General features: G+C 41.5%; 1 protein-coding gene across 1 annotated transcript in view; it reads left to right on the forward strand.

Annotated features, from left to right (window-relative positions):
• The first annotated feature begins 1,054 nt into the window (after positions 1-1,054).
• Positions 1,055-25,174, forward strand: part of WDR72 (WD repeat domain 72) — a 227,685-nt gene continuing 203,565 nt past the window's right edge. The window contains exons 1-2 of the mRNA XM_069982637.1: positions 1,055-1,127; positions 5,465-5,566. The gene's annotated coding sequence lies outside the window, so the exon portion shown is untranslated. The remainder of the gene's footprint in view (positions 1,128-5,464; positions 5,567-25,174) is intronic.

Here is a 25,174-nt window from a genome sequence, read left to right on the forward strand (position 1 = left end):
TGTGGTATGCTGTGTTGCCTGCCGTGCTAATTGTGCTGTAGGCTGGCAGCTCTTGAAAGCTACCAGCTCATCGCATTTCAACAGTGCTGTACAGTAAGGACCCTAATACACCAGAAGATGTCTGACAGATTATCTGACAGATTTTTTCAGCCAAAGGCAGGAACGGACTATATGCAGAGAACAGGTCGTAAAGATGAGACTGAGATTTCTTCTCTATTCAAATCCATTCCTGGCTTTGGTTGAAAAAATCTGTAAGATAAGTCTGTCAGACATCTTTTGGTGTAATAGGACCTTAAGTGTACTTATCCCTTGAAGGAATGTGTAAACAAAATATGCAAAAATTAAAACGAAAAAAAAAAGTTACTTCAAGACACATTAGCTCTCCAGCAGTATGCCAACAATTGACTGCATACTGCTGTAGTTTTTATGTGTCATGCTGAAACCTGTTGCATTTTTGTGTTATATTATCTTTTTCTTTTTTAACCCTTGCATGAACTTAAACGCAATATACAAAAATTAGAATTAGTATTTTAACAGTTTCGGAGCTCCGGGCATCATGATGAATGGTAGCCCCAAAACTGTTTAATTATTTATGCTACTGTACTGACATAGTAGTGTGACTATTTTAACACCACCTTGAGCACCACAAGGTGCCCAGTAGAGCAGGCTGATGTTTGATTAAGCACATCGATTCTCAATCGAGCACTGTGCTCAACCGAGCAAGCTCGCTCAACACTACATGTAATCTTTTCACATCTGTGTCAAGGGCTTCATTCAGAGCCTCTATAAGCAGATACATCAGTTTCATATGAAGAATAACACAATATTCAACCACAACAGAACTTTCTTATCAGATCCCATTATTAATCAATAAGGATTCTTGGAGCCCATTGGGATCCATTGTATGGTAAATACTGCACATAATTGTGTTATCATTTTCATTGTTAACAGAAGCCATGAAAAACTCTGGGAGTGCTATCATCTTATCCCTTGCTCATTGCTCTGTTTCCTACTTCTGTGATGGACTGGTCTATGCACCAACGGCTCAGCCAATCAGACTGAGGGACCAGAATGAAGGGTAAAGGTCCAGATGACATCACACTGGAATCTGGACAGAACTCAGGTAGGTGAGTATGACCTTTTTTTCTTATTTTTTCCAGCAGCCAAGGCATAATTCAAAAATTATATACCCTGCTGACTGGGCATATAATTTCAGAATATGTTTATATTTTCACACATGATGGATCTGCGTTATTTTCTATGAAATTATATTTTATCTCCTATAAAATATATTATATCTCTTACATAAGCTTGTTAAAGCAAACCATACAAAATTGAGCTTAGCCTTGGTTTATTTCTCTACCTCTCAACCTCCTCGCTAGGATCCTGACCCATTATTCCTGTAATTACTTGAAGGAGACATATTTAAATAAGTCAGCTAATAAGTATTATGTCCAATTTCTTAATGTTCCTCTACCTATAAATTCTATGGCTATTTTATGACTTCAGCCTTCCCTGTCCTCAAGCACTCCTATATTTCACCTTGACAGCTACGCTTGGTTTAGTGTAATCTCTGGAAGTTATTTACTGGTTGTGCCACACTAACGTATCAAAATGTGCCATAAATAAATAGTTCTTCAATTTTACCTAAATACAAGCACACGGCACATCGCTCATTCTGTTTGTCCTTCACTAATTTGTTACATGACACCTTCTCTAATCAGAAGAATGATTTAATCTTCCAAATTTCCAAATATCTGGAAGTGTGTGTGAAGGTGTTACAAGCACGTAGTTTATCTTTGGAAAATAATAGCTTCTCTGACATGAAATGTAGCATTGCATCCTCCATATTTTACACAATGATGCATAAGATAATATCATAAATTCTCAATACTTGACACTCCGGGGTTTAGGTAATCTGAGTTAATGTTACTTCATTTCTCAATGTGCTGACATCTGTCAAGCACGATTTTAGCGACTAATTGTATTGCTCCAGGTCTACGGCTGCCCATGGTTTCTAAAACATTTATGACAACACAAAATGTCATAGGGGAAAGTAACATTGTTAATTGGACACAAATCTGACCAGGTTCTAGAACTGTTAAGGATACTGAGGCATACACACAAAATGATAGAAAGCAATGGCCACTGGGCTCTAGGATGTAGAATAATTCTAATAATGATTGGTATGTGAGTGGCAGAGTTTAGACTTAGACTTAGACTTGTGTGTGAATGCTCCATTAAAGGAGTTATCCAGCAAAAATCTATTACTTTCAAATGAATTGCTTTAAGAAAGTATAGATTTGTAATTTTCTTCTATTTTAAAAATCTCGAATCTTCCAGTACTTATCAGTTGATGTATGTACTGCAGGAAGTGGTGTATACTTTTCAGCCTGACAAGTGCTCTCTGCTGCCACCCCTGTCCGAGACAGGAACTGTCCAGAGCAGGAGAGGTTTTCTGTGGGGATTTGCTACTGCTCTGGAAGTTCCTGTCTCCATTTTGGCTGGATAACCGCTTTAATGAAAAAGGCGAGTCAAATAGCATAACCTATGATATGGAAATCTCAGAATAAAGAATAAAAAGGGCATGGCTCTCACATGGCAATATACTGTACACATACAAAGTTTACCTTAATTCTTTTTCAGCAATCCCAACTCCAGCAGTGAGCAAGACCCAAACCAGTATAGCTGAAAGCACTCCAAAGTCTAGCAAGTCTAACTGTACAAAGTCATTCTTCTTTATTTAAAGGGGTAGTTCCATTTACTATAGTACTAGGGGAAAAAATTAAATAAGCAAAATTTTGACTCACTTGACTCGTCCTCTGCAGATTTGACAGTGCGGATCCAATGCTGTGTTCATTCATTTAGTCAAATCCGCTGTGGATCTGCTGCGGATACGCAGCAGAAAATCGGCAGCAATGCGGTGTGTGTTAAACTACCCTTAGAGTGCGTTCACACTACAGTATCTGCAGCAGATTTGATGGTGCAGAATTGAAGCTGCTGATTCAAAGCAAATCAATTCTGGCCCATCAAATCTGCTGCAGATCTTGTAAAGATCCTGTACGTGTGAACGCACCCTTAAGGAGCAGTAGGCATCTCCAGTCTGGACTGAAGCTTTTGCTAAGAGGGCCACTTTATTATTTGTATCTTTGAGAAAGCAAGGAGGCTTTTTTTGCTTAGTCATACCTGGCATTGTTATTAGATTTTAGCACTGTGTAAGAAAGGAAAAAATACACCAGTTCCTGCTGGACATACAGCAGCTGATAAGTACTGGAAGATTTGAATGGTTTCCTTTCCTCTTCACAACATTTGGGGCAGTCTATTGTGGGCAGGGCAGTATGGAAATGTTTAATAAAGAATTAAAAGAATGTATGTGGGGAGGTAAAGAAAATGCATCCAAAATGAGAACTAGATAAAAGTGGTGCTATATTTAATCAAGCATGTTGTGAATATTCAAAGATTTGATCCACTGTGATGGAGACACCTTCATTATTTTAAAGGGGATATATTAAATATGTCATATAGGGTCTTGATGGGATATAAACCCTATGATGAGAATGAATTATGGACCTGTTTGAAGCCATGTCTTTCCATCAATGGAAGTTATGAAAATGTGCATCTGCCTTCTCCAGACACATTGTAAAGAGAAAACTAGTTAAGCAATTGGATTGGTTACCTAAGGCCTGGCTAAAGACCATTGGAGACTAAGGGCCCTATTTGATGGCATGAACCAATCTTTAAATGAGTGGCAAAAAAGTGGATTATGGCGCAAAAAAAAGCCCTAGTAGAGCCCCATAGATGGGGGGGGGGGAGAAAAAAGTTTTAGGGCTTAGAAATTTTAAGAAAATTAATTTTAAAAAAAGTTAACATTTTTTAAAAGTACGAAATTAAACAAAAGCCATATAAATTGGGTATGACTGTAATCCCACTGACCCACAGAATACAGATAACATGTTATTGTTACTCTAACTTGCATGGTGCAAGAACAAAATGTCCCAAAGTTTGCTAAATTGCTAAATACTGCATTTTTTTCTCCTTCAATTTCACTGCACAAATAATTTCTTTTCAATTTTGCTATTTATTTTATAGTAATATTTAGCTTTTAGGAGGAGAAGAAAAAAAATAAAAGTGAAAGTAAACCTAGTCACGAAGGGGTTAATTTTAGTGCCTCTTTAAGAATTTTTGCAAATAGTAGCTAACAGAGTAAAGAATATACTGCAATTTATAGCGGACAGGAAAAATAATTCAAGACAAAGTTCAAAGACAAAGAAACATTTATACCCCATTTTAATAAATACAGTAGCCTGTTCAATTCAGAACTTGATCTGGACTAAACATGTTTCCACAGCCAACCATCATCAAATAAGAAGAAAGCTGCAGATAAAGACCTCCGTGTCACAGTGCCTTGTGTAACGCTTGGCCTACAAGCAGGCAATAGATTAGTAGTGTCTGCAATGTTTACAGTAAACACATTTCTTTCTCACTGTATGTTTACACTGAACTCGTACCTTCAGGTTGATGCTGTAATGTAAAAGCATATGTAAACAAAGAGGACTGTGGTAGTCCCAAAGAAATGTATCTAATGTGCCTTTAATGAGGTGCTGCAAGTCGCACACATGGGGCTTATGTTCAGAGGGTCATCTGAAAACCTTTGACACAGATTTTCTAAAATGTCTGTGCCAGGTTTCTGTTGAAAAAGTGGAACACAGTGCTCCCTGCTGCCATCTCTCCAGCTCTGGACAGTTCCTGTCTCGGACAGGAATGGCAGCAGAGAGCACTGTGTCAGTCTGTAAAGAAAACAACATTTCCTGCAGGACATACAGCAGCTGATAAGTATGGGAGAACTTGAGATTTTTTAAATAGAAGTAAATTACAAATCAATATAACTTTCTGACACCAGTTGATTTGAAAGAAAAAGATTTTCGCTGGACAATCCCTTTAATTCAAACAGTCAGTGTGAACTACGAGTAGACAGTGTTTAAATGTAACAGATATATCAAACTGCCTGCGCCTCATTGATAAATCTAGCACATTTTAAGATTGACTACTCAAAAATTGTACATAGTTTTAATAAATCTGGGCCATTAAGGAAGATCCCTAGGTCTAAAAAAGTGTTTATGCTAATACTGTAGATGTGTATCCAGATGTGTATCGGTACAGCCACTATTTCTTCATTTCTATAGGGAAGGACACATTCTGAGCTCCTCAAAAGCATTGCAGTCCAGCCATATTACTCTCTGGCAGTGGCCCCTACTGCTAGTAAACAGTGAGGACATATAATTCATAAGGGAGTCTCAGATCTTAGTAGTGATAACTAGGAATCCTATGGAAATAATTGTTATGAATTCTGTCTGAGGACAGCTCCTACCATAAATGAAGAGTTAATGTTGGCCATCCGTGTGTCTCTGTTGTGTGTCTGATGTGGCTCATGTTTAGCCTGACAACATGACTGCTCTTATTCTAGTCTAACCCAAAACAGTGCAAGCTCGAACATCAGGTTTTCCTCTTCTGCGACAACTTCAGGAAGCACAGATGATGAGGACAGAGCGCTGATACAACGCATAAGGTATGTCCTCTAAGTGCATTTAACAAAATAGTTGTATAAAATAGAATGAAGAACAAAAATACATAATGTAACATACATGTAACTACTATACTTTTTAGATTACTGTATTATTTTAGAAGATGGCATTGCTTACGACTTCATTGTGATTTTAGTGTGATATATGTGTGTGCATGAACAATTTCTGAGTTTTTACATAACATTGACAAAATGATCTACAAAAAGAAAATTGCCCCCATGAGTTTTCAATTTTTTTTTCACAGTCTTGCATAAATACTAATTTCATAAATTGGGCAAAAATGTAATTCCCAAGAATGCTGACCTGGCTCATACACAGTATTTGTTCCTTTGTAGCTTGATACATGTATTCTAGGGCATAGGGAGGAGGCAATTACCTCACCCCACTCCTTTTTTTTTTTAATAAACCATTATCTATTAGGTTCAAAATAATATGTCATCCTTGTTTCTGGGATTCTCTTTGGTTGGTGGTCCTGGCACACTGTCACCATTTAGTGAGCAGTGATACACCTATGTGTTGCATCATCCCCAGTTAGAGGACATATGTATATTGGTTTGCTCTGGGGGCTAAATTATTTTTTTGCAGAATTTATTTGGAGGTTGGCGCTAAGGTCTGTACTAATTTAGAAGTCTAGTATGGTGTGCAAATTTATTTTAGGGATCTGGTCTAGGGTCTTAATTTATTACTGTTAGGGTATAAACGCACACACCGTATACGCAGCGTATTTACTGCTGCGATACGTAGCAAATACGCAACAAATACGCAGCAGATTAGATCTAAATAACTGAACACAGCATCAAATCTGCACCATCAAATCTGCTGCGTATTTGCTGTGTATCTGCTGCGTATATGGTGTGTGTGTTTGTACCCTTAGGCCAGGTTCAGACTATGTAACTGTGCTGCTGTATTTGCGGCTGTAATTGTGCGGCGGTATTTTTGGTGGTTCATGCGTACGCTGGAAAGTATAGGATATACGGCTGCACAGTGCACACTATGTATGAATCTACGGCCCTATCGTAAACGGACCCGTAAAAAATGAACAAGACCATTGTTTGCGGCTGGAGATGCGGCCGAGGATTGACAGGCGGTCCGTACGGAGTACTTCAAAAATAGCCGGCAATGATGCCGAATGCCGATGCCTCTAATAGTTAATATATTAAATTAATAAAACACATTCTCTTTGTAATAAAGTCCCTTTCGTTAATCAATAATTTAATTCTAACGAATCCATCATTTTGCAATTAAATATACTGTTAAAATAAATAGATATATAAATAAATGTATATTTATATATATATATTTATTTTTTGACAGTATATTTAATTGCACAATGATGGATTCGTTAGAATTAAATTATTGACCAACGAAACTGAATTTATTTCAACAAAATTGTGTTTTATTAATTAAATATTAATTAGTACAGGAAGCTCCATTAGCCGTTAATTCATATGCCGGCAATAGAGCTTTCTGTACTAATTATCACTTTACTTTAATGAAAACATCAAATGTTTCTTCTAATTATGTTATCACAATAGCATTATTAGAAGAAACATTTAGAATTATATGTGCGCTCAGCTGATTGGCTGATCGGCTCAGCGCACATATAATGAGCCGGTCCGCAGCACAGTGACTTCATTGTGTTGCGGACCAGCGAAGAGGACACATCGGGGTGAGTATAGAGCTCTCCCCACCCCCTCCCCAGCACTGCACCCCTCCCAGCAAGGATGGGGGGGTCAGTTAACCCCTTCCTTGCTGGGATGGGTGCAGTCTAACATCAGTCTGGCCCCCAAGGGGTTAAGGGGGATGCAATACATCCTCCCTTAACCCCTTGGGGGCCAGACTGTAAGCAGCGATCTGTAAAGATGCTGCATACTGTAAGGAGCACAACACCGCTCACAATGATGGGTGTTGTGCTCCTGTTTGTGTGTTTTTTGTGTGTTTCTCCCTTTTTGTTTTTCAGATATCGGTATCCTGGGGATTACGTTGGATTCCGTGGACTACGTCTATGACCAGCGTTTTTTTTATGTTTTTTTTTTATAAAATGGTCAATGAGGAGTGTGGGGGTGTTTTTATTTGAATAAAAAAAATTTTTTACTTGTGTCTTGTCTTTATTTCTTTACTTTATAGACTTAGTAGTGGAAGCCGTCTAATAGACGGAATCCATTACTAAGTTGGGGCCTAGTGTTAGCCGGTATAAAATGGCTAACACTAACCCCCTATTATTACCCCAGTACCCAATGCCACCAGGGGTACTGGGAAGAGCCGGGTGCCAGTGGTCCCGGAGCGTCAAAATTGGCGCTCCTGGACCGGGCGGCAGCAGGCTGGTAAGATTTAGGCTGGGGAGGGCCTAAAACAATGGCTCTTCCCACCCTGGTGTTACCAGGCTTCTGTCGTTTGGTTTTTAACCCGGCTGGTTATAAAAATAGGGGGGACCCTATGCGGTTTTTTTTTTAAATAAATAAATAAATAAATAATAAAAAAAAAACGCATAGGGTTCCCCCTATTTTTATAACCAGCCGGGTTAAAAACCAAACAACAGCAGCCTGGTAACACCAGGGTGGGAAGAGCCATTGTTTTAGGCCCTCCCCAGCCTAAATCTTACCAGCCTGCTGCCGCCCGGTCCAGGAGCGCCAATTTTGACGCTCCGGGACCACTGGCACCCGGCTCTTCCCAGTACCCCTGGTGGCATTGGGTACTGGGGTAATAATGGGGGGTTAGTGTTAGGCATTTTATACCGGCTAACACTAGGCCCCGACTTAGTAATGGATTCCGTCTATTAGACGGCTTCCACTACTAAGTCTATAAAGTAAAGAAATAAAGACAAGACACAAGTAAAAAAATTTTTTTATTCAAATAAAAACACCCCCACACCCCTCATTGACCATTTTATAAAAAAAAAACATTAAAAAAACGCTGGTCATCGACGTAGTCCACGGAATCCGACGTAATCCCCAGGATACCGATATCTGAAAAACAAAAAGGGAGAAACACACAAAAAACATACAAACAGGAGCACAACACCCATCATTGTGAGCGGTGTTGTGCTCCTTACAGTATGCAGCATCTTTACAGATCGCTGCTTACAGTCTGGCCCCCAAGGGGTTAAGGGAGGATGTATTGCATCCCCCTTAACCCCTTGGGGGCCAGACTGATGTCAGACTGCACCCATCCCAGCAAGGAAGGGGTTAACTGACCCCCCCTTCCTTGCTGGGAGGGGTGCAGTGCTGGGGAGGGGGTGGGGAGAGCTCTATACTCACCCCGATGTGTCCTCTTCGCTGGTCCGCAGCACAATGAAGTCACTGTACTGCGGACCGGCTCATTATATGTGCGCTGAGCCGATCAGCCAATCAGCTGAGCGCACATACAATTCTAAATGTTTCTTCTAATAATGCTATTGTGATAACATAATTAGAAGAAACATTTGATGTTTTCATTAAAGTAAAGTGATAATTAGTACAGAAAGCTCTATTGCCGGCATATGAATTAACGGCTTATGGAGCTTCCTGTACTAATTAATATTTAATTAATAAAACACAATTTCGTTGAAATAAATTCAGTTGCGTTGGTCAATAATTTAATTCTAACGAATCCATCATTGTGCAATTAAATATACTGTCAAAAAATAAATATATATATAAATATACATTTATTTATATATCTATTTATTTTAACAGTATATTTAATTGCAAAATGATGGAATCGTTTACATTTAATTATTGAACAATAAAAGGGACTTTATTACAAAGAAAATGTGTTTTATTATTTTAATAGATTAACCATGAGACATCGGAAAACTGCAGAGGATCGCAAACCCCGGTAATAGCAATTCATGTAAACTGTGTTCCCTGCTTTCCCAGATGCATCCAGAGGTGTTTGCATCACTTTCTTAAGATTTTATTTGTTATTTTTAGTTGAACCAGATTTCCAAGTAAATGACTGTATGTTTTGAGCCGCATGTCTATTTTTTCCCACGGCCGGAGTTTCATCCACACATTTACAGCCGCATAAAAAATACAGCCGCACAGTTACATAGTGTGAACCTAGCCTTAGGCTGCGTTCACACTACGTATATTTTAGTCAGTATATGTATATTTCAGTCAGTATATTTCAGTCAGTATTGCAACCAAAACCAGGAGTGGATTAAAAAACACAGAAAGGATCTGTTCACACAATGTTGAAATTGAGTGGATGGCCGCCATTTAATGGCAAATATTTGCTGTTATTTTAGAACAACGGCTGTTATATTGAAATAATGGCCCTTATTTACTGTTATATGGCGGCCATCCACTCAATTTCAACATTGTGTGGACAGAGCCTTTCTGTGTTTTTAATCCACTCCAATCCACTGAAATATACTGACTGAAATATACGTAGTGTGAACCCAGCCATATGGTGCGTTTACACAGAATGATTTATCTGACAGATTTTGGAAGCCAAGCCAGAAATGGATTTGAGAAGAGAAGAAATCTCAGTCTTTCCTTTTTGCAGTCTGTTCCTGGTTTTGGCTTAAAAAATCTGTCAGATAAATCTCTCTGTGTAAACGCACCATAACTATAGAGAATAAAGGCCCTATTACACACCCAGATTCATCTGACAGATCATTGAAGCCAAAGCCAATAATAGATTTGAACAGAGGAGAAATCTCAGTCTTTCCTTTATGACTTCTTTACTGTTTATAGTCTGTTCCTGGCTTTGGCTTCAATAATCTGTTGGATAAATCTGTCTGTGGAATAGGGCCTTAAGGATGGGCTGCAAAAAGGAAGCACCAGACATCAGCAGAAAACTGTAGTTGTCAGAAGTTGTCGTGGCTGCCTGGCCTAGAAATAAATTTAAAAAATGACTTCAAAGACACACTGGTTGTGTGACTGTATACTATGACTGCATCTAATGGTATACTCTTTGTCAGGATTTGCAGTTTGTTAATACGCTGCAGATCCTTTGTATGAATGTGGTACCTGACTAGTTTTCATTGTATGGTGATATTACTGATTACATGTGGTAGCATACACTTGTCCCAACTGAAAGAGAAAGTGTATGTCTATCTAGGCCAGTAGATTGAAGCTTCTGCACTGTAGCTTCCATATAATGTATAAGAGGGGTGCAAGGTGTTCTATCACAGAAAGAAAATGTGCTGCCATATGCATTGTGCACCCACCAGCCATCCATAATCTTGGATCTCAACCTGAAAACATGTGACATGTATAATCAGCTTCAGAATTTATCCACATAGTATGTATATTGTATTGTACCTCAGACGATGCAAAAAAAGAAAAAAAAATCTTGACAAGGTGTCTCACTGTGGTAGAACAGAAATGTCCAGACAAAACTGTAAGAGTTACATAATATTGTTTACTCTGTACACAGGTAACCTGTGGTTTTAGTCTTATTTGCTAGTATTTACAATTTGACAGATTCTTCAAAGTAAGGCTGGGTTCACACTACGTATATTTCAGTCAGTATTGTGGTCCTCATATTGCAACCAAAACCAGGAGTGGATTGAATACACAGAAAGGCTCTGTTCACACAATGTTGAAATTGAGTGGATGGCCGCCATTTAATGACCGATATTTGCTGATATTTTAAAACAACGGCTGTTATATTGAAATAATGGCAGTTATTTACCGTTATATGTCGGCCATCCACTCAATTTCAATATTGTGTGAACAGAGCCTTTCTGTGTTTTTAATCCACTCCTGGTTTTGGTTGCAATATGAGGACCACAATACTGACTGAAATATACGTCGTGTGAACCCAGCCTGAATCTTGAAAAAATTCCCTGCAAATCTCAGCGGGAATCATTGCCGAGAGTTCGGGTTCGTACGAACCCGACCCGAACCAGTTTCGGACCATCCCTAATCTGAACGTCCATTCTCTGTGTGGAGTATAATTATGCATTAGGAGATGGAGCATCCATCCCGATACATCTCCATCTTATACATCTTCAGCACAAGACCCAGAGCCATGTAATTTTATAGTGCTGGCTATAGAAGCTATGCAGCAGGAAGCTTTATTTTACTAATAATCACTTGGACATCACAGATCACTCAATCCACCAGCAGTTGTGAGCAATTAGGTTCACTAGCCCTTACATGCAATCTAATATACAGTAAAAGAAATTCTTGTTGCTTTTAATGTGGCAGTGGTCTCCATTACTTCCCAGACCCTGTGCGTCTACACCGATTGCACCTTTGGTATTTCTGCCCCTGGTCCTTGGATCAGTGATCCTCAATAATGTAAATGAAAGCTGATCTGCTCAATTGGCGCTCGTTTACTGAGCCTATTACACGGCTCTATTACCGTTTAGCAAAGGCTTCACAGACATCTGTATCCCTTGCCCTAAGCTGTTCATACATTACCTGTCCACGCTCCTGGTCTCCTCCTACTCTCTTCCCTGGACCGCACGCTGCAGCTTCTCTAATCTGACCGCTTGGCCGCTCAGCCAATCACTGGTCGCGGCAGTCCTGGTCAGTAATTGGGCGGGCTGTCAGTTCAGAGAAGCTGCAGGGTGTGGAACCTGAAAGCAAGCAGAGGGCAGGAGAAGACCAGGAGCATGGACAGGTAATTATGGACAGTTTATTCAATCGTTAGCCGTTGGCCTCGCATCGCTATTACACGTATTGATGCATGCCCGACGCCTGATGATTTTAGGTCTGGACCTAAAGAAACAATTAACCGATGATCGTTTCATTGACTGATCGTTGTCTCTATTCCACAGAGCGATAATCGTCCGAATCGGTATGATGTGGCCTATTATGGCTCTGTGTAATAGGGCCCTTAGACTTCTGTGAATTCATGTTAGGGGAAATGGATGGTGAAAGACGACCAGCAGCTTTGGGTGCATATCTTTAGGCAGAAAGACCATTGGTAGGATTATTAATAGGAAATAGTTGGTATCTTTCCGGAGTGCAGGATGGAGCCTGACAAGTGCTCTACAACCACCCAGTCCATATATGCTGCTAAAGAGACCTTGTAGAGTTTGTTCTTGCATGAAGTGATTGTGTGCTCCACTACCCAATATCCCCCTTTAGATTCAACGTAAACCATTTTAATTAATACTGTGTCACCAAAAGGGATTGAAATGGCCAATTGAATTTTGCCAAGATAGAGTCTTTTGATGAAAACATATCTTTATTGATTGCAGAAGAAGAAAATCATTCTTAAAATGAAATCCCGAGAAAAATCATATCCCTGAGAGAAAATTTCTGAGTGGCAGGCTAAGATTAACATCATAAAATTGAATTTTTGCTGCAAAGCTTTGATGTAATCAGCAGCTGGGAGATGGTATTGCCCTTGCCGTGCTCTCTTTGATTGTGCTGAATTATTGTGTGGAATGAAATAAATGTTTCTTGTGTCATTCTTTCTTGAAACACAAAGCCAGGGGCTACAAGACAGTTGTTTTTATAAAACATGAAATTGGTTGTATTGCATTTATCATTTGTGATCATTGCTCTTCTTTCTATATTCTTGTAATGTTTGCAGTTGAATGTGGTTTACTTTTCACTGTCTAATGGGCTTAAAGATAGAATACACTAGTGATGGGCTATTGGATCAGAGAGTAAGAGGCATTACCAGACTTGGAAATTGGTTTCTGCTGTGCAAGTATAGCTACTTGCTGGAATAAATAAATAAAATATATGTGTATTTGTATAAATTTAATATATAGCATTTACGTGTAGTAATATGCACTCTATTGTCATAGCTACATTTACATTTTTGCTTGTTGTTAGTGGAAACAAATACCAAGCCTGTCTAAAGGGTTGCTAGGGGCAACTGAGCCAGTTTCACTTTACACCATGTTTGATAAATCACCCCCTTTGTTTCTAAAAGTTTAAGCCACTCTGTCATCCCCAATGTTGTCATTGAACAGCCACCCCTGTACCACAGATTGCAAAAAAAGCTGTTGGGCCGGGTTCACACTGAGCAAAATTCCGCGGCGGAATGCCGTTAGCCTCCCTCTCATAATGTGAGTCTATGAGAGGCACGCGCTGCTGTTCTCACAGCGTCTCTCCGCACTGAAGAATGAACATGTTCATTCTTCAGCACGGACAGAGCAGGAGCGCGCGCCTCCCATAGACTCCCCTTATGAGAGGGAGGCTAACTGCATTCCGCAGCGGACAGTTCTGCCGCGGACTTCTGCTAGTTTTGCTGACAGTGTGAGTGTAAAAGAGGCATGCCCTAGGGTTGTCAGTCTCACAGGTGGTCTGAATGCCCACCTCCTTGCTATTTGATCATCATGCTTAACCCCTTAAGGACAGAGCCTAAAATGGCCTTAAGGACCGTGCCAATTTTCATTTTTGCATTTTTGTTTTTTCCTCCTCGCTTCTAAGAGCTATAACTCTTTTATTTCTCCATCTACATGGCCATGTGAGGGCTTGTGTACTTTGTAATGGCGCCTTTCAATCTACCATAAAAATAATTACGAAACCCCCAAAATATAATTAATGGGGGGAAATTGGGATAAAAATGCAATTCTGCACATTTTGGGGGGCTTCCGTTTTTACGTAATGTACGCTATAGTAAAACTGACATGATATCTTTATTCTTTAGGTCAGTTTTAATAGTGTTATTTTTTTATTAATGTATTTTTATTAACAATAAAACTTTTTTTTTGCAAATAGGTATATTTAAAATGGCCCTATTTTTCTTTTTTCACCTACGGGTCTGTATGGGGCCACGATCTCTAGTTTTTATTAGTATTTGTGTAAATAGGATGTATTGATCACTTTTATTATTTTTTTTATACATAAAATGTAATAAAAAATCAACAATTCTGGTGTTTTTTTACCGCTTTTTGTTCACATTGTTCACCGTGCGGGAATAATATTGTTTTATTTTAATAGCTTGGACAATTATGCTTGTTGAGACATATAACATGTTATATAATTTTAATATTTTTATGTGTTTTATTTATAAAATGGGAAGGGGAGGTGATTTACACTTTTATTGGGGGAGGGGCTATGACATGTTTAACCCTTTGAGGACGAGGCCCAAAATGACCCAGTGGACCGCGCAAATTTTGATCTTAGTGTTTTCGTTTTTCCCCCCTCCCCTTCTAAGAGCTCCAGCACTTTCAGTTTTCTATCTACAAAGCCATGTAATGGCTTGTTTGTTACAGGAATAGTTGTACTTTGTAATGGCGTCTTTCATTTTACCATAACATGTATGACGGAAACCCAAATATATTATTTATGAAGATATAAATAGGTGAAATCGTAAAAAAGAATGCAATATGGTAACGTTTGGGGGGTTCCTGTGTCTACGTAATACACTATATGGTTAAAGCGACATGATACCGTCATTCTATAGGTCAGCCCGAACACAACCATATGCAGGTTTACACAGATTCTCTAATGTTATATATATATTTTTTAATAAAATCCTTTTTTTTTTGCAATTAATTATTAATGAAATGGCCCTATTGTGACACTTATAACGGTTTTATTTTTTCACCTATGGGGCTGTATGGGGTGTCATTTTTTCTGCCATGATCTCTAGTTTTTATTAATACCATATTTGTGAAGATCGGACGTTTTGATCACTTTTTATTATTTTTTTTAATATATATAATGTAACATTGAATCGGTAATCCGCGCACTTTTTTTCCTTTTTTGTGTACGCCGTTCGCTGTTCCCAATGACGCTTGTTATATTTTAATAGATCGGACAATTACGCACGCTACTGTATATTATATGTTTATTTATTTTATTTTATTTTATGTTTTATTTATATAATGTGATGGGGGGGTGATTTAAGCTTTTATTGGGGAAGGGGATTTGGGGTAGTGTAATAGTGTTTTTAACTTTTTTTTTTACATATTTGAAGTCCCTTTGGGGGACTTTTACATACATTAGTGGGATTTCTACACGGACCATTGCTATGCCATAGGCATAGCATTGATCAGTGTTATCGGCGCTCTGCTCATTGATCCTGCCTTTGCCGGCTTAGTGCAGCAGATCGCCGATCGGACCACACAGAGGCAGGTGAGAGACCTCCGGCGGTCCGTTTCAATGATCGGGACCCCCGCAGTCAGACTGCGGGGGTCCCGATCGGTAAGTGACAGGGGACTCCCCCTGTCACCTACACTTAAACGCCGCAGCCGCGCCGCGATTGCGGTGTTTCAGGAGTTAATGACACGCTGCAGCGTGTCATGAATGGTGAGGTGCCAGCTGCTGATTGCAGCCGGCCCCCACCTGCTATGAAGCGCGCTACTGGGAGAAACACCCAGGACGTACAGTTACGTCCAGGGTCGTCTGGTGACAGACTTCCATGACGTAACTGTACGTCTAGGGGTTAAAAACATTTGTTTATTTACTTTTTTACACTTTTTAAGTCCCCCTAGGAGGACTATTACATAGGTACATTGGATTGGTCACACTGATCACTACTCCTGATCTCCTGAGCTCACTTCATAGCCTGGTACCCCAGCGGGGCGTACATTTATAGGGCGTACATTACGTCATTCTGATGGTGCATGCCCAGCATTTGAGAATGGCTCAGTGCTGAAAGCAAAGTTCTTCATGTTGATCAAACAGCAAGTCAACAGTCCCTCATTCAGACCACAGAGGCATTGCTGCCCTAGGACACAGAGGACCATAATCCACACCTCTTTGACACTGACATGGCCAATATACCAGCATTTTGTATTAGTGACACACAACAAGTGTCAAATATATTAAATTACATTTTTATTGCAATGTGTGGTAAAGTGCATGTGTTTTAGTGACAATTTTAAGGGGGTCAAATTTATTTTTACATGTGTTGCTATAATGGTGTAGAACATTGTATCTGTCAGTAAATTTGTAACCTGGACATAACTTAGATGCCAAGAACAAAGGATTTGTCTCAACACAACCTTTAGAAACAATGGCTGGCAAAGAGCCATGAAGATAATGAAGACTACACATGTAGTATTTGCATGGCAGGACCAAATACCATATGACGAGGGTGAAATCTACCAAAGAGGCAGCCGTGCTGACCACCTAGGGCGGGTCCTATGACACTAGGGGCCGAAGGCGGTCAGTCTAAGAGTATCACTTATCTACTTAGATTTACTCTTCAGTACTCTTCAGAGTACATGATCTACATTGGGCAAGGGCTCCTCTGGCAACTCCTCTCCTCTTCTCTCTACATTTACAAAGAACTTCTACCAAGCACCTATTCCTCAAAAGCACCTATTCTTTAAAGGCACTAAGAGCCCTATTACACCAACAGATTATTTGACAGATTTTTTTAAACCAATGCGAGGAATGGATTTGAAAAGAGGAAAAATCTTGGTCTTTCCTTTATTACCTGTTCTCTGTTTTATAGTCCATCCTGGCTTTGGCTCAAACAAATCTGTCAGATAATCTGTTGGTGTAATAGAGCCCTAAGTGTTTTCTATTGTCAGCAACCAAGTTGTATCAAGATTTGCACTACTGCTATTGAGTGTATTGTCTACCTGCAATGTTATACAGTAAACTGTTAAATTTTTATCCAAAATGCACAGGACTCTGCCTCCGCACCTGCACCTATACATACACCACCGTCCACCTTGGGTTACTCTTTCCCTCCCTGTGGGTGGCGGTACCAACATCCCGGGTGGGTTAAATACCACTCCAGGTTGCCGTGACAAGAGCCCAAGCGACCCAAAACAAGGCCGAAGGTTACCGACCATTGGGGACATAGACCGGCCACAAAGCAGTTACCAAACTCACACCTGTGCACTACACTACAGCACTGGCCAAGTACCACATCAGCATGCCACCAATCATTTGTGTCATCCTTTTATTATAAGGAAAAATAATGATACTGTTTCCAGTTTCTACATACACACACTGAGGTCTGATGTAGGAAGAGTAGCTGAAGGAAGTGGGAGTGGAATGAGGGGATATTTAAGTAGCACATTATTAAGGTGGCTCCAGCATCAGAGCACCCTGCAGCCGCTGAGTGATCCTCCTGTTAGCAGCAATTATCTGTACGGAGGCTAACTCTGAGATTCTGCAGGCAGCTGCCAGTGTACTTGTTCCCCTGACAAATGTCATAACAGCGATAAGGGGCCTCTGGGTGGGGGCCGGGGGGATAGGGCCCAGGGCAATGGCCTAGTTTTCTCCTCCCCCTTTGCACCTCCCCCCGGGATTTTCCATTGCACTCTATTGTATTAGAAAGGTGCTGAATCTGTTTACCCTATACCCACTGCACAAACAGTCATAAACCAGACAGTGGCCTGTAAAGGAGTAGATCTGTAAGTGGTATACTGTAGAATTTTTCGAGATGCAGTCCATTTCTTGGTATTTTTTTGTGCAAGTAATGCCCAAAATACAGTTACAGGTGCAAACAAACCTGCTGATATTCCCCTGCAGCTCTGTACCTGATGTTTGCCCCGCTGTGCTTCTTGTTTCTGTTGGTCCCACCATTTTTGTACTGTTTGACTAAGATCGTATATGCAAATGTGCTCATTAGTCTCGCATTGGAGGCGTTTCTCAGCACCACAGAGCCACCCCTCTGCCCTCCTCCTCCTTCAGTGACACCTTCCCTATGCATACTCATATATATATATATATATATATATATATATATATACACATATCTACAAGCTGGTCATTGATATGCTTCATGAATATGCATAGGGAAGGCACCACTGAAGCAGGCAGTGGATGGGCCGAGCAGGTGCTCCGGGGGGCTAAGAAGCACCTCCCAGTGCTCCTAACAAGCACATTTGCATATTTGATCCTTATCAAACAGCACAAAAATGACGAGACCAACAGAGTCAAGAAGCACAGCAGCGTGATCACCAGGTATGGAGCTGCGGGGGGATATCAGCAGGTTCCTTTGCAGGAACATGCTGATTGTCTAAGGGTGCGTTCACACCTACAGGATCTGCAGCAGATTTGATGCTGTGTTCAGTTATTTAAATGAAATCTGCTGCAGAAAATCAGCTGCAGATCCTGTAGGTGTGAACGCACCATTAATATAATTTAATTATAATTTTTTTACAACATTGGAATTTTATATGAAATCTATACAGTTCTGGAAGAGCATATACCTGTACTATGTGCAGGGCTGTATTAACAGCTGCTGCTGCCCTAGGCACTAAACCTGAAGACGCCCCATCTACACGCACCTATTGGAGATACCAGACCTGACCAATACCACCATACCCCCCACCCCCCTGGAAAAGACACCAGATTTACTGGCAAGTCTGAACGGGAGGAGGGAAACTAAAAAAATAAAAAATAAAAAAATTGTTTTTTCTGTTCCCCTGCTCCCTGGTGCTGCCCCCCTGCAAGGTGCTTCCCTAGGCACCGGACCACGGGTGCCTAGTGGTAAATACGGCCCTGACTATGTGTATAAGATAAATGTTACTATGTTCACACCAAGTAAAAAAAAAAGAGAAAAGGCACCCCCCCCCCTTTTTTAAGTCAGTTATTGAATCATCTTAACTGACTCCAATGAATTGTTTTAAAGTCTATGGAATGATGGAAGTCATTTGTACACAGTGTATTAAATAACAGACTTTTTTTTTTTTTGTGGACGCCAAATAATGTTCATGCCAATTATTTTTGGATGTGTTTTGCAAACAGCGGATGTTATTTTTTAGTTGTTCACACACAGTTCCTCTTTTTTCACCATCTTTTGACTGTCTTTACTATTACATTCAATGGACTTTTCAATTAAAGACACACCTAAAGGGCAATCAGTCCACTTGAACTAGAATAATGTGCCAGCAGCGGTTATTGCACTGACGAGCGGCCAAACCACAAAATAACAGACGTTATTTTGGACTTAAAATGAAGGACATCATTTTTAAAAAAGTTTTACAGGTTTGATAAGGTACAGTATAAAATAAAATGCTTTTTAAGACAGGTATGCAATATACACTGCTTGGCCACTAGATGTCACTGCTGCAATATTTCATCATTTATATGAAAAATTAAGCATAAACATATTGGGGGAGATTTATCAAAGGGTGTAAAATTTAGATTGGTGCAAACTGGGCCCAGCAACTAATCACAGCTCCTCTATCATGTTACCCGAGCTGAAAGCTTAGCTGTGATTGGTTGTTGTGGGCAGTTTGCACCAGTCTAAATTTTACACCCTTTGATAAATCTCCACCATTGAGGCTATGTTTATAAACTGTCCAAATGATGGCCGTTTTTATTAGACAGCTGCTAATTAATAGCAAATAACGCCCGTTATTGTAAAAAAATAGCTTTACAGACAAATACAGTATAAATGTACTTTCTAAAAGAGTAGTAGATGTTTGGAAAAATCTTACAACAGATATTGTTGGTAAATCCACAGAAAACTAAATTTTTAAACATGCCTGACATGTTTCCCAGGGCTGGATTCAGCTTTTGAGCAGATTTCCGAGACAACGAAACGTTTTGCTTGCAAGCGGGCCTGAGCGGCGGATTACGTGACAGAGTTTCTGTCACTTTTTAGCAGTGTGCACATACCCTCATTCAAGGATGCATCCACGCATATACAGTAGGTTCTGCTGCAGACTAATGCAATCATTCATACAGGATCTGCTGCAGATTTATGTATCCACACATACAGGATCTGCTGCAGATTGATGCAATCACACCTACAGGATCTGCTGCAGACTGATGCAATCACACATACAGAATCTGCTGCAGATTGATCCAATCACACATACAGGATCTGCTGCAGATTGATGCAATCACCCATAAAGGATCTGCTGCAGATTGATACAATCACACATACAGGATCTGCTGCAGATTGATGCAATCACACACACAGGATATGCTGCAAATTGATGTATCCACACTAGGGATGAGCGAACTTTTGAAAAGTTCGGTTCGGTTCGATCCGGCGAACTTTCCTGAAGTTCGGCTTCCTCCGAACCGAACCCAAAACGAACCTTGCAATAACGGCTGAATAATTGCAGCTACAATAGTGGGAGTTTGATAGGGTATAGTTTCGTGTAGTTGCAGTTGCTATTACAATGAAAAAAGTGGAAAAAATCAAAGAGCAAAAATAGTGAAAAAAAAATTGTCGGCATTTGCCGCACCCTTTAATAGTTAATATTTAATTATTAAAACAAATTTTCGTTCTAGAAAAAAACATTTTCGTTGTTCAATAGCATAATTAAAAGGAATCCATGCTTTTGCAATTAAATATACTGTTAATGAAAAAATAAATATATAAATAAATGTGTATATATTTATATTTATTTATTTATTTATTTACAGTATATTTAATTGAAAAAGCATTGATTTGTTTTAATTATGTTATTGTACAAGGAAAATAACCTTCTTAGAACGAATATCTGCTTTATTAATTAAATATTAACTGTTTAATGGAGCTATATAAATGCACGGGTTGGGTGCAGTGCGCGGTCCATGCAGTTTAAAGAGTTAAGTAGTTATGCAGTAGCATCACTACTAACCCTCTGTGGCTGTACAGTAAGGAGGGGTGCATAGCGCACCCCTCCTTACAGTACAGGAGCAGGGAATCCCTTAATTAAGTGGGGATTCCCTGTCCTACGGGGTTTCCCACGGAGAAGCAGAAAGCGGTCTGCTTCTCAGCGGGAAATTTAAAATCCCCTGCACAGAAGTTACAGTCTGGTTCCCAGGGGCTTAAGTCCTTGGGAGCCAGACTGTAACTCCCATGCCCATGCTGGAGGTCACCCAGATTTCCCACTATCCTGTAAGGTTAACCCTAACAGGATCCTGGGAAAGTTGGGTGACCTCCAGCATAGGCATGGGAGTTACAGTCTGGCTCCCAAGGCATACCTCCCAAATTTTGCAAAGAGCAAAGAGGGACATGTGCGCCGCGGTCCCCATAGCCACGCCCCCATAGCGGGCCTCCATAGCCACGCCCCCATAGCAACCCTCCATAGCCACGCCCCCATAGCAACCCTCCATAGCCACTCCCCTACAGTCACCACATGCTGCTGACTGAATAGTGCCCTATACAGTATCCAATCCCGCCAAAAATGCCCTATATAGTATCCAATCCCCCATTATAGTGCCCCACATAGTATCCAATGCCCCCATATAGTGCCCCACATAGAATCCAATCCCCCACATAGTGCCCCACATAGTATCCAATGCCCCCACATAGTGCCCCACATAGTATCCAATGCCCCCATATAGTGCCCCACATAGTATCCAATGCCCCCATATAGTGCCCCACATAGTAGCCAATCCCCTCACATATGCCCACATAGTAGCCAATCCCCCCATATAGTGCCCCACATAGTAGCCTATGACCCCATATAGTGCCCCACATAGTAGCCAATCCCCATATAGTGCCCCACATAGTAGCCAATCCCCATATAGTGCCCCACATAGTAGCCAATGCCCCCATATAGTGCCCCACATAGTAGCCAATCCCCATATAGTGCCCCACATATTATCCAATCCCCCATATAGTGCCCCACATAGTAGCCAATGCCCCCATATAGTGCCCCACATAGTAGCCAATCCCCCATATATGCCCACATAGTAGCCAATCCCCCATATAGTGCCCCACATAGTAGCCAATCCCCCATATATGCCCACATAGTAGCCAATCCCCATATAGTGCCCCACATAGTAGCCAATCCCCCATATAGTGCCGCACATAGTAGCCAATCCCCCATATATGCCCCACATAGTAGCCAATCCCCCCTTATAGTGCCCCACATAGTAGCCAATCCCCCATATATGCCCCACATAGTAGCCAATCCCCCATATATGCCCCACATAGTAGCCAATCCCCCATATAGTGCCCTACTGAGTAGCCAATCCCCCATATAGTGTGGCCCCAGCGGAAAAAACAATAAACTAGTAACTCACCTGTCCTCCGGTCCCAGCAGCTCCTCTCCCGACAGAGCGCGCACTCCCGTCATCCTCCGGGGCGGGCAGCGAGGTACAGAGACACTGACTGTACCGGAAGTGATTCATGACAGAGGCTGCAGGTCACTTCCGGTACAGTCAGTGTCTGTTTTCCCCCGCTGCCCGCCCCGGAGGATGATGGGAGTGCGCGCTCTGCCGGGAGAGGAGCTGCTGGGGCCGGCGGACAGGTGAGTTACTGGTTTATTGTTTTTTCGCTGGGGCCACATATAATGCGGGACACTGGGGGCCGTTCCGGGACCGCGGGACAGAACCCCGAAAACGGGACTGTCCCGCGAAATCCGGGACGGTTGGGAGGTATGTCCCAAGGAGTTAACCGCCTGGGAACCAGACTGTTCTAGCACTGCACCTGCACCAGCAAGGAAGGGGGTTAAGTGTCCCCTCCCTTGCTGGGGCAGATGCAGTGGATCTCCATGGGGTGGTGGGGGAGGGGGGTGATGGTTGGGGCTTACCTGCAGCTTTGTCTATAGTTGGTAGCAGTCGCGCTATGTCCGGTAAGCCCCGCCCCGTGATGTAAGCCCCGACCCTGTATTGCCAGTGGGGGCGGGGCTTATCGGGACATTCCGGGACTGCTAGTAACTATGGACACAGCAGCAGGTAAGCCCCAGCCATAACCCCCCTCCCCCACCACTCCATGCAGATCGCACTGCATCTGCCCCAGCAAGGAAGGGGACACTTAACCCCCTTCCTTGCTGGTGCAGGTGCAGTGCCAGAACAGTCTGGCTCCCAGGGACTTAACCCCCTGGGGACCAGACTGTTCTGGCACTGCACCTGCACCAGCAAGGAAGGGGGTTAAGTGTCCCCTCCCTTGCTAGGGCAGATGCAGTGCAATCTACATGGGGTGGTGGGGGAGGGGGTGATGGCTGGGGCTTACCTGCTGCTGTGTCCATAGTTGCTAGCAGTCCCGGAATGTCCCGATAAGCCGGGGCTTACCGGACATACTGCGACTGCTACCAACTATAGACAAAGCAGCAGGTAAGCCCCAGCCATCACCCCCCTCCCCCACCACCCCATGGAGATCCACTGCATCTGCCCCAGCAAGGGAGGAGACATTTAACCCCCTTCCTTGCTGGTGCAGGTGCAGTGCTAGAACAGTCTGGTTCCCAGGGGCTTAAGTCCTTGGGAGCCAGACTGTAACTCCCATGCCTATGCTGGAGGTCAACCAACTTTCCCAGGATCCTGTTAGGGTTAACCTTACAGGATGGTGGGAAAGCTGGGTGACCTCCAGCATGGGCATGGGAGTTACAGTCTGGCTCCCAAGGACTTAAGCCCCTGGAAACCAGACTGTAACTTCTGTGCAGGGGATTTTAAATTTCCGCTTTCTGCTTCTCCGTGGGAAACCCTGTAGGACAGGGAATCCCCACTTAATTAAGGGAATCCCTGCTCCTGTACTGTAAGGAGGGGTGCGCTATGCACCCCTCCTTACTGTACAGCCACAGAGGGTTAGTAGTGATGCTACTGCGTCACTACTTAACCCTTTAAAATGCACCCGACCCGTGCATTTATATAGCTCCATTAAATAGTTAATATTTAATTAATAAAGCAGATATTCGTTCTAAGAAGGTTATTTTCCTTGTACAATAACATAATTAGAACGAATCAAAGCTTTTTCAATTAAGTATACTGTAAATAAATCAATAAATATGTGTATATATATATATATATGTATATATATATATATATATATATATACACAAATTTATTTATATATTTATTTTTTTATTAACAGTATATTTAATTGCAGAAGCATGGATTCCTTTTAATTATGCTATTGAACAATGAAAATGTTTTTTTTAGAATGAAAATTTGTTTTAATAATTAAATATTAACCATTAGAGGGATCGGCATTATTGTCGGGGATCGCTAACCCCGTAATGCCGATTCCTGTAATGCTGTTTCCCTGCTTTCCCAGACGCATTCCAGGAGGGATTTGCATCACTTTCTTAAGATTTTATTTGTTATTGTTATTTTAACCAGATTCGTTACAAACTTTCTCAAAGTTCGGTTCGGTGACGAACCGAACTTTTTGCAAAGTTCGTAACAAATCTGGTTCGTTACAGTTCGGTTCGCTCATCCCTAATCCACACATACAAGATCTGCTGCAGAGTGATGTATCCACTCATACAGGATCTGCTGCAAATTAATGTATCCACACACACAGGGAGGGCCGTATTTACCACTAGGCACCCGTGGTCTGGTGCCTAGGGCAGCACCTTGCAGGGGGGCAGCACCAGGGAGCAGAGGGACAGAAAAAAACACATTTTTTTGTTTTTATTTTTTTAGTTTCCCTCCTCCCGTTCAGACTTGCCAGTTAATCTGGTGTCTTTTCCAGGGGGGGTATGGTGGTATTGGTCAGGTATGGTATGGCCATTAGGTGCGTGTAGATGGGTCGTCTTCAGGTTTAGTGCCCCAGGATCTGCTGCAGAGTGATGTATCCACACATACAGGATCTGCTGCAGAGTGATGTATCCACACATACAGGATCTGCTGCAGAGTGATGTATCCACACATACAGGATCTGCTGCAGAGTGATGTATCCACACATACAAGATCTGCTGCAGAGTGATGCATTTAGTTACATTGATATCTGCAATTCTGCAGCAGATCCTGTATGTGTGAATGTATCCTTAGGTCCCATTCACACATCAGTAACCCTGTCTGTAACTGCAGTCAACTGCAGACAGGATTAAGAATGTGTTTCAGTAACTGTTTGCATTTGCAAGGACCTACTGTCAAGTGGATGACATGGAC

This window comes from Dendropsophus ebraccatus, chromosome 1, assembly GCF_027789765.1.
Source record: "Dendropsophus ebraccatus isolate aDenEbr1 chromosome 1, aDenEbr1.pat, whole genome shotgun sequence".
Taxonomy (NCBI): domain Eukaryota; kingdom Metazoa; phylum Chordata; class Amphibia; order Anura; family Hylidae; genus Dendropsophus; species Dendropsophus ebraccatus.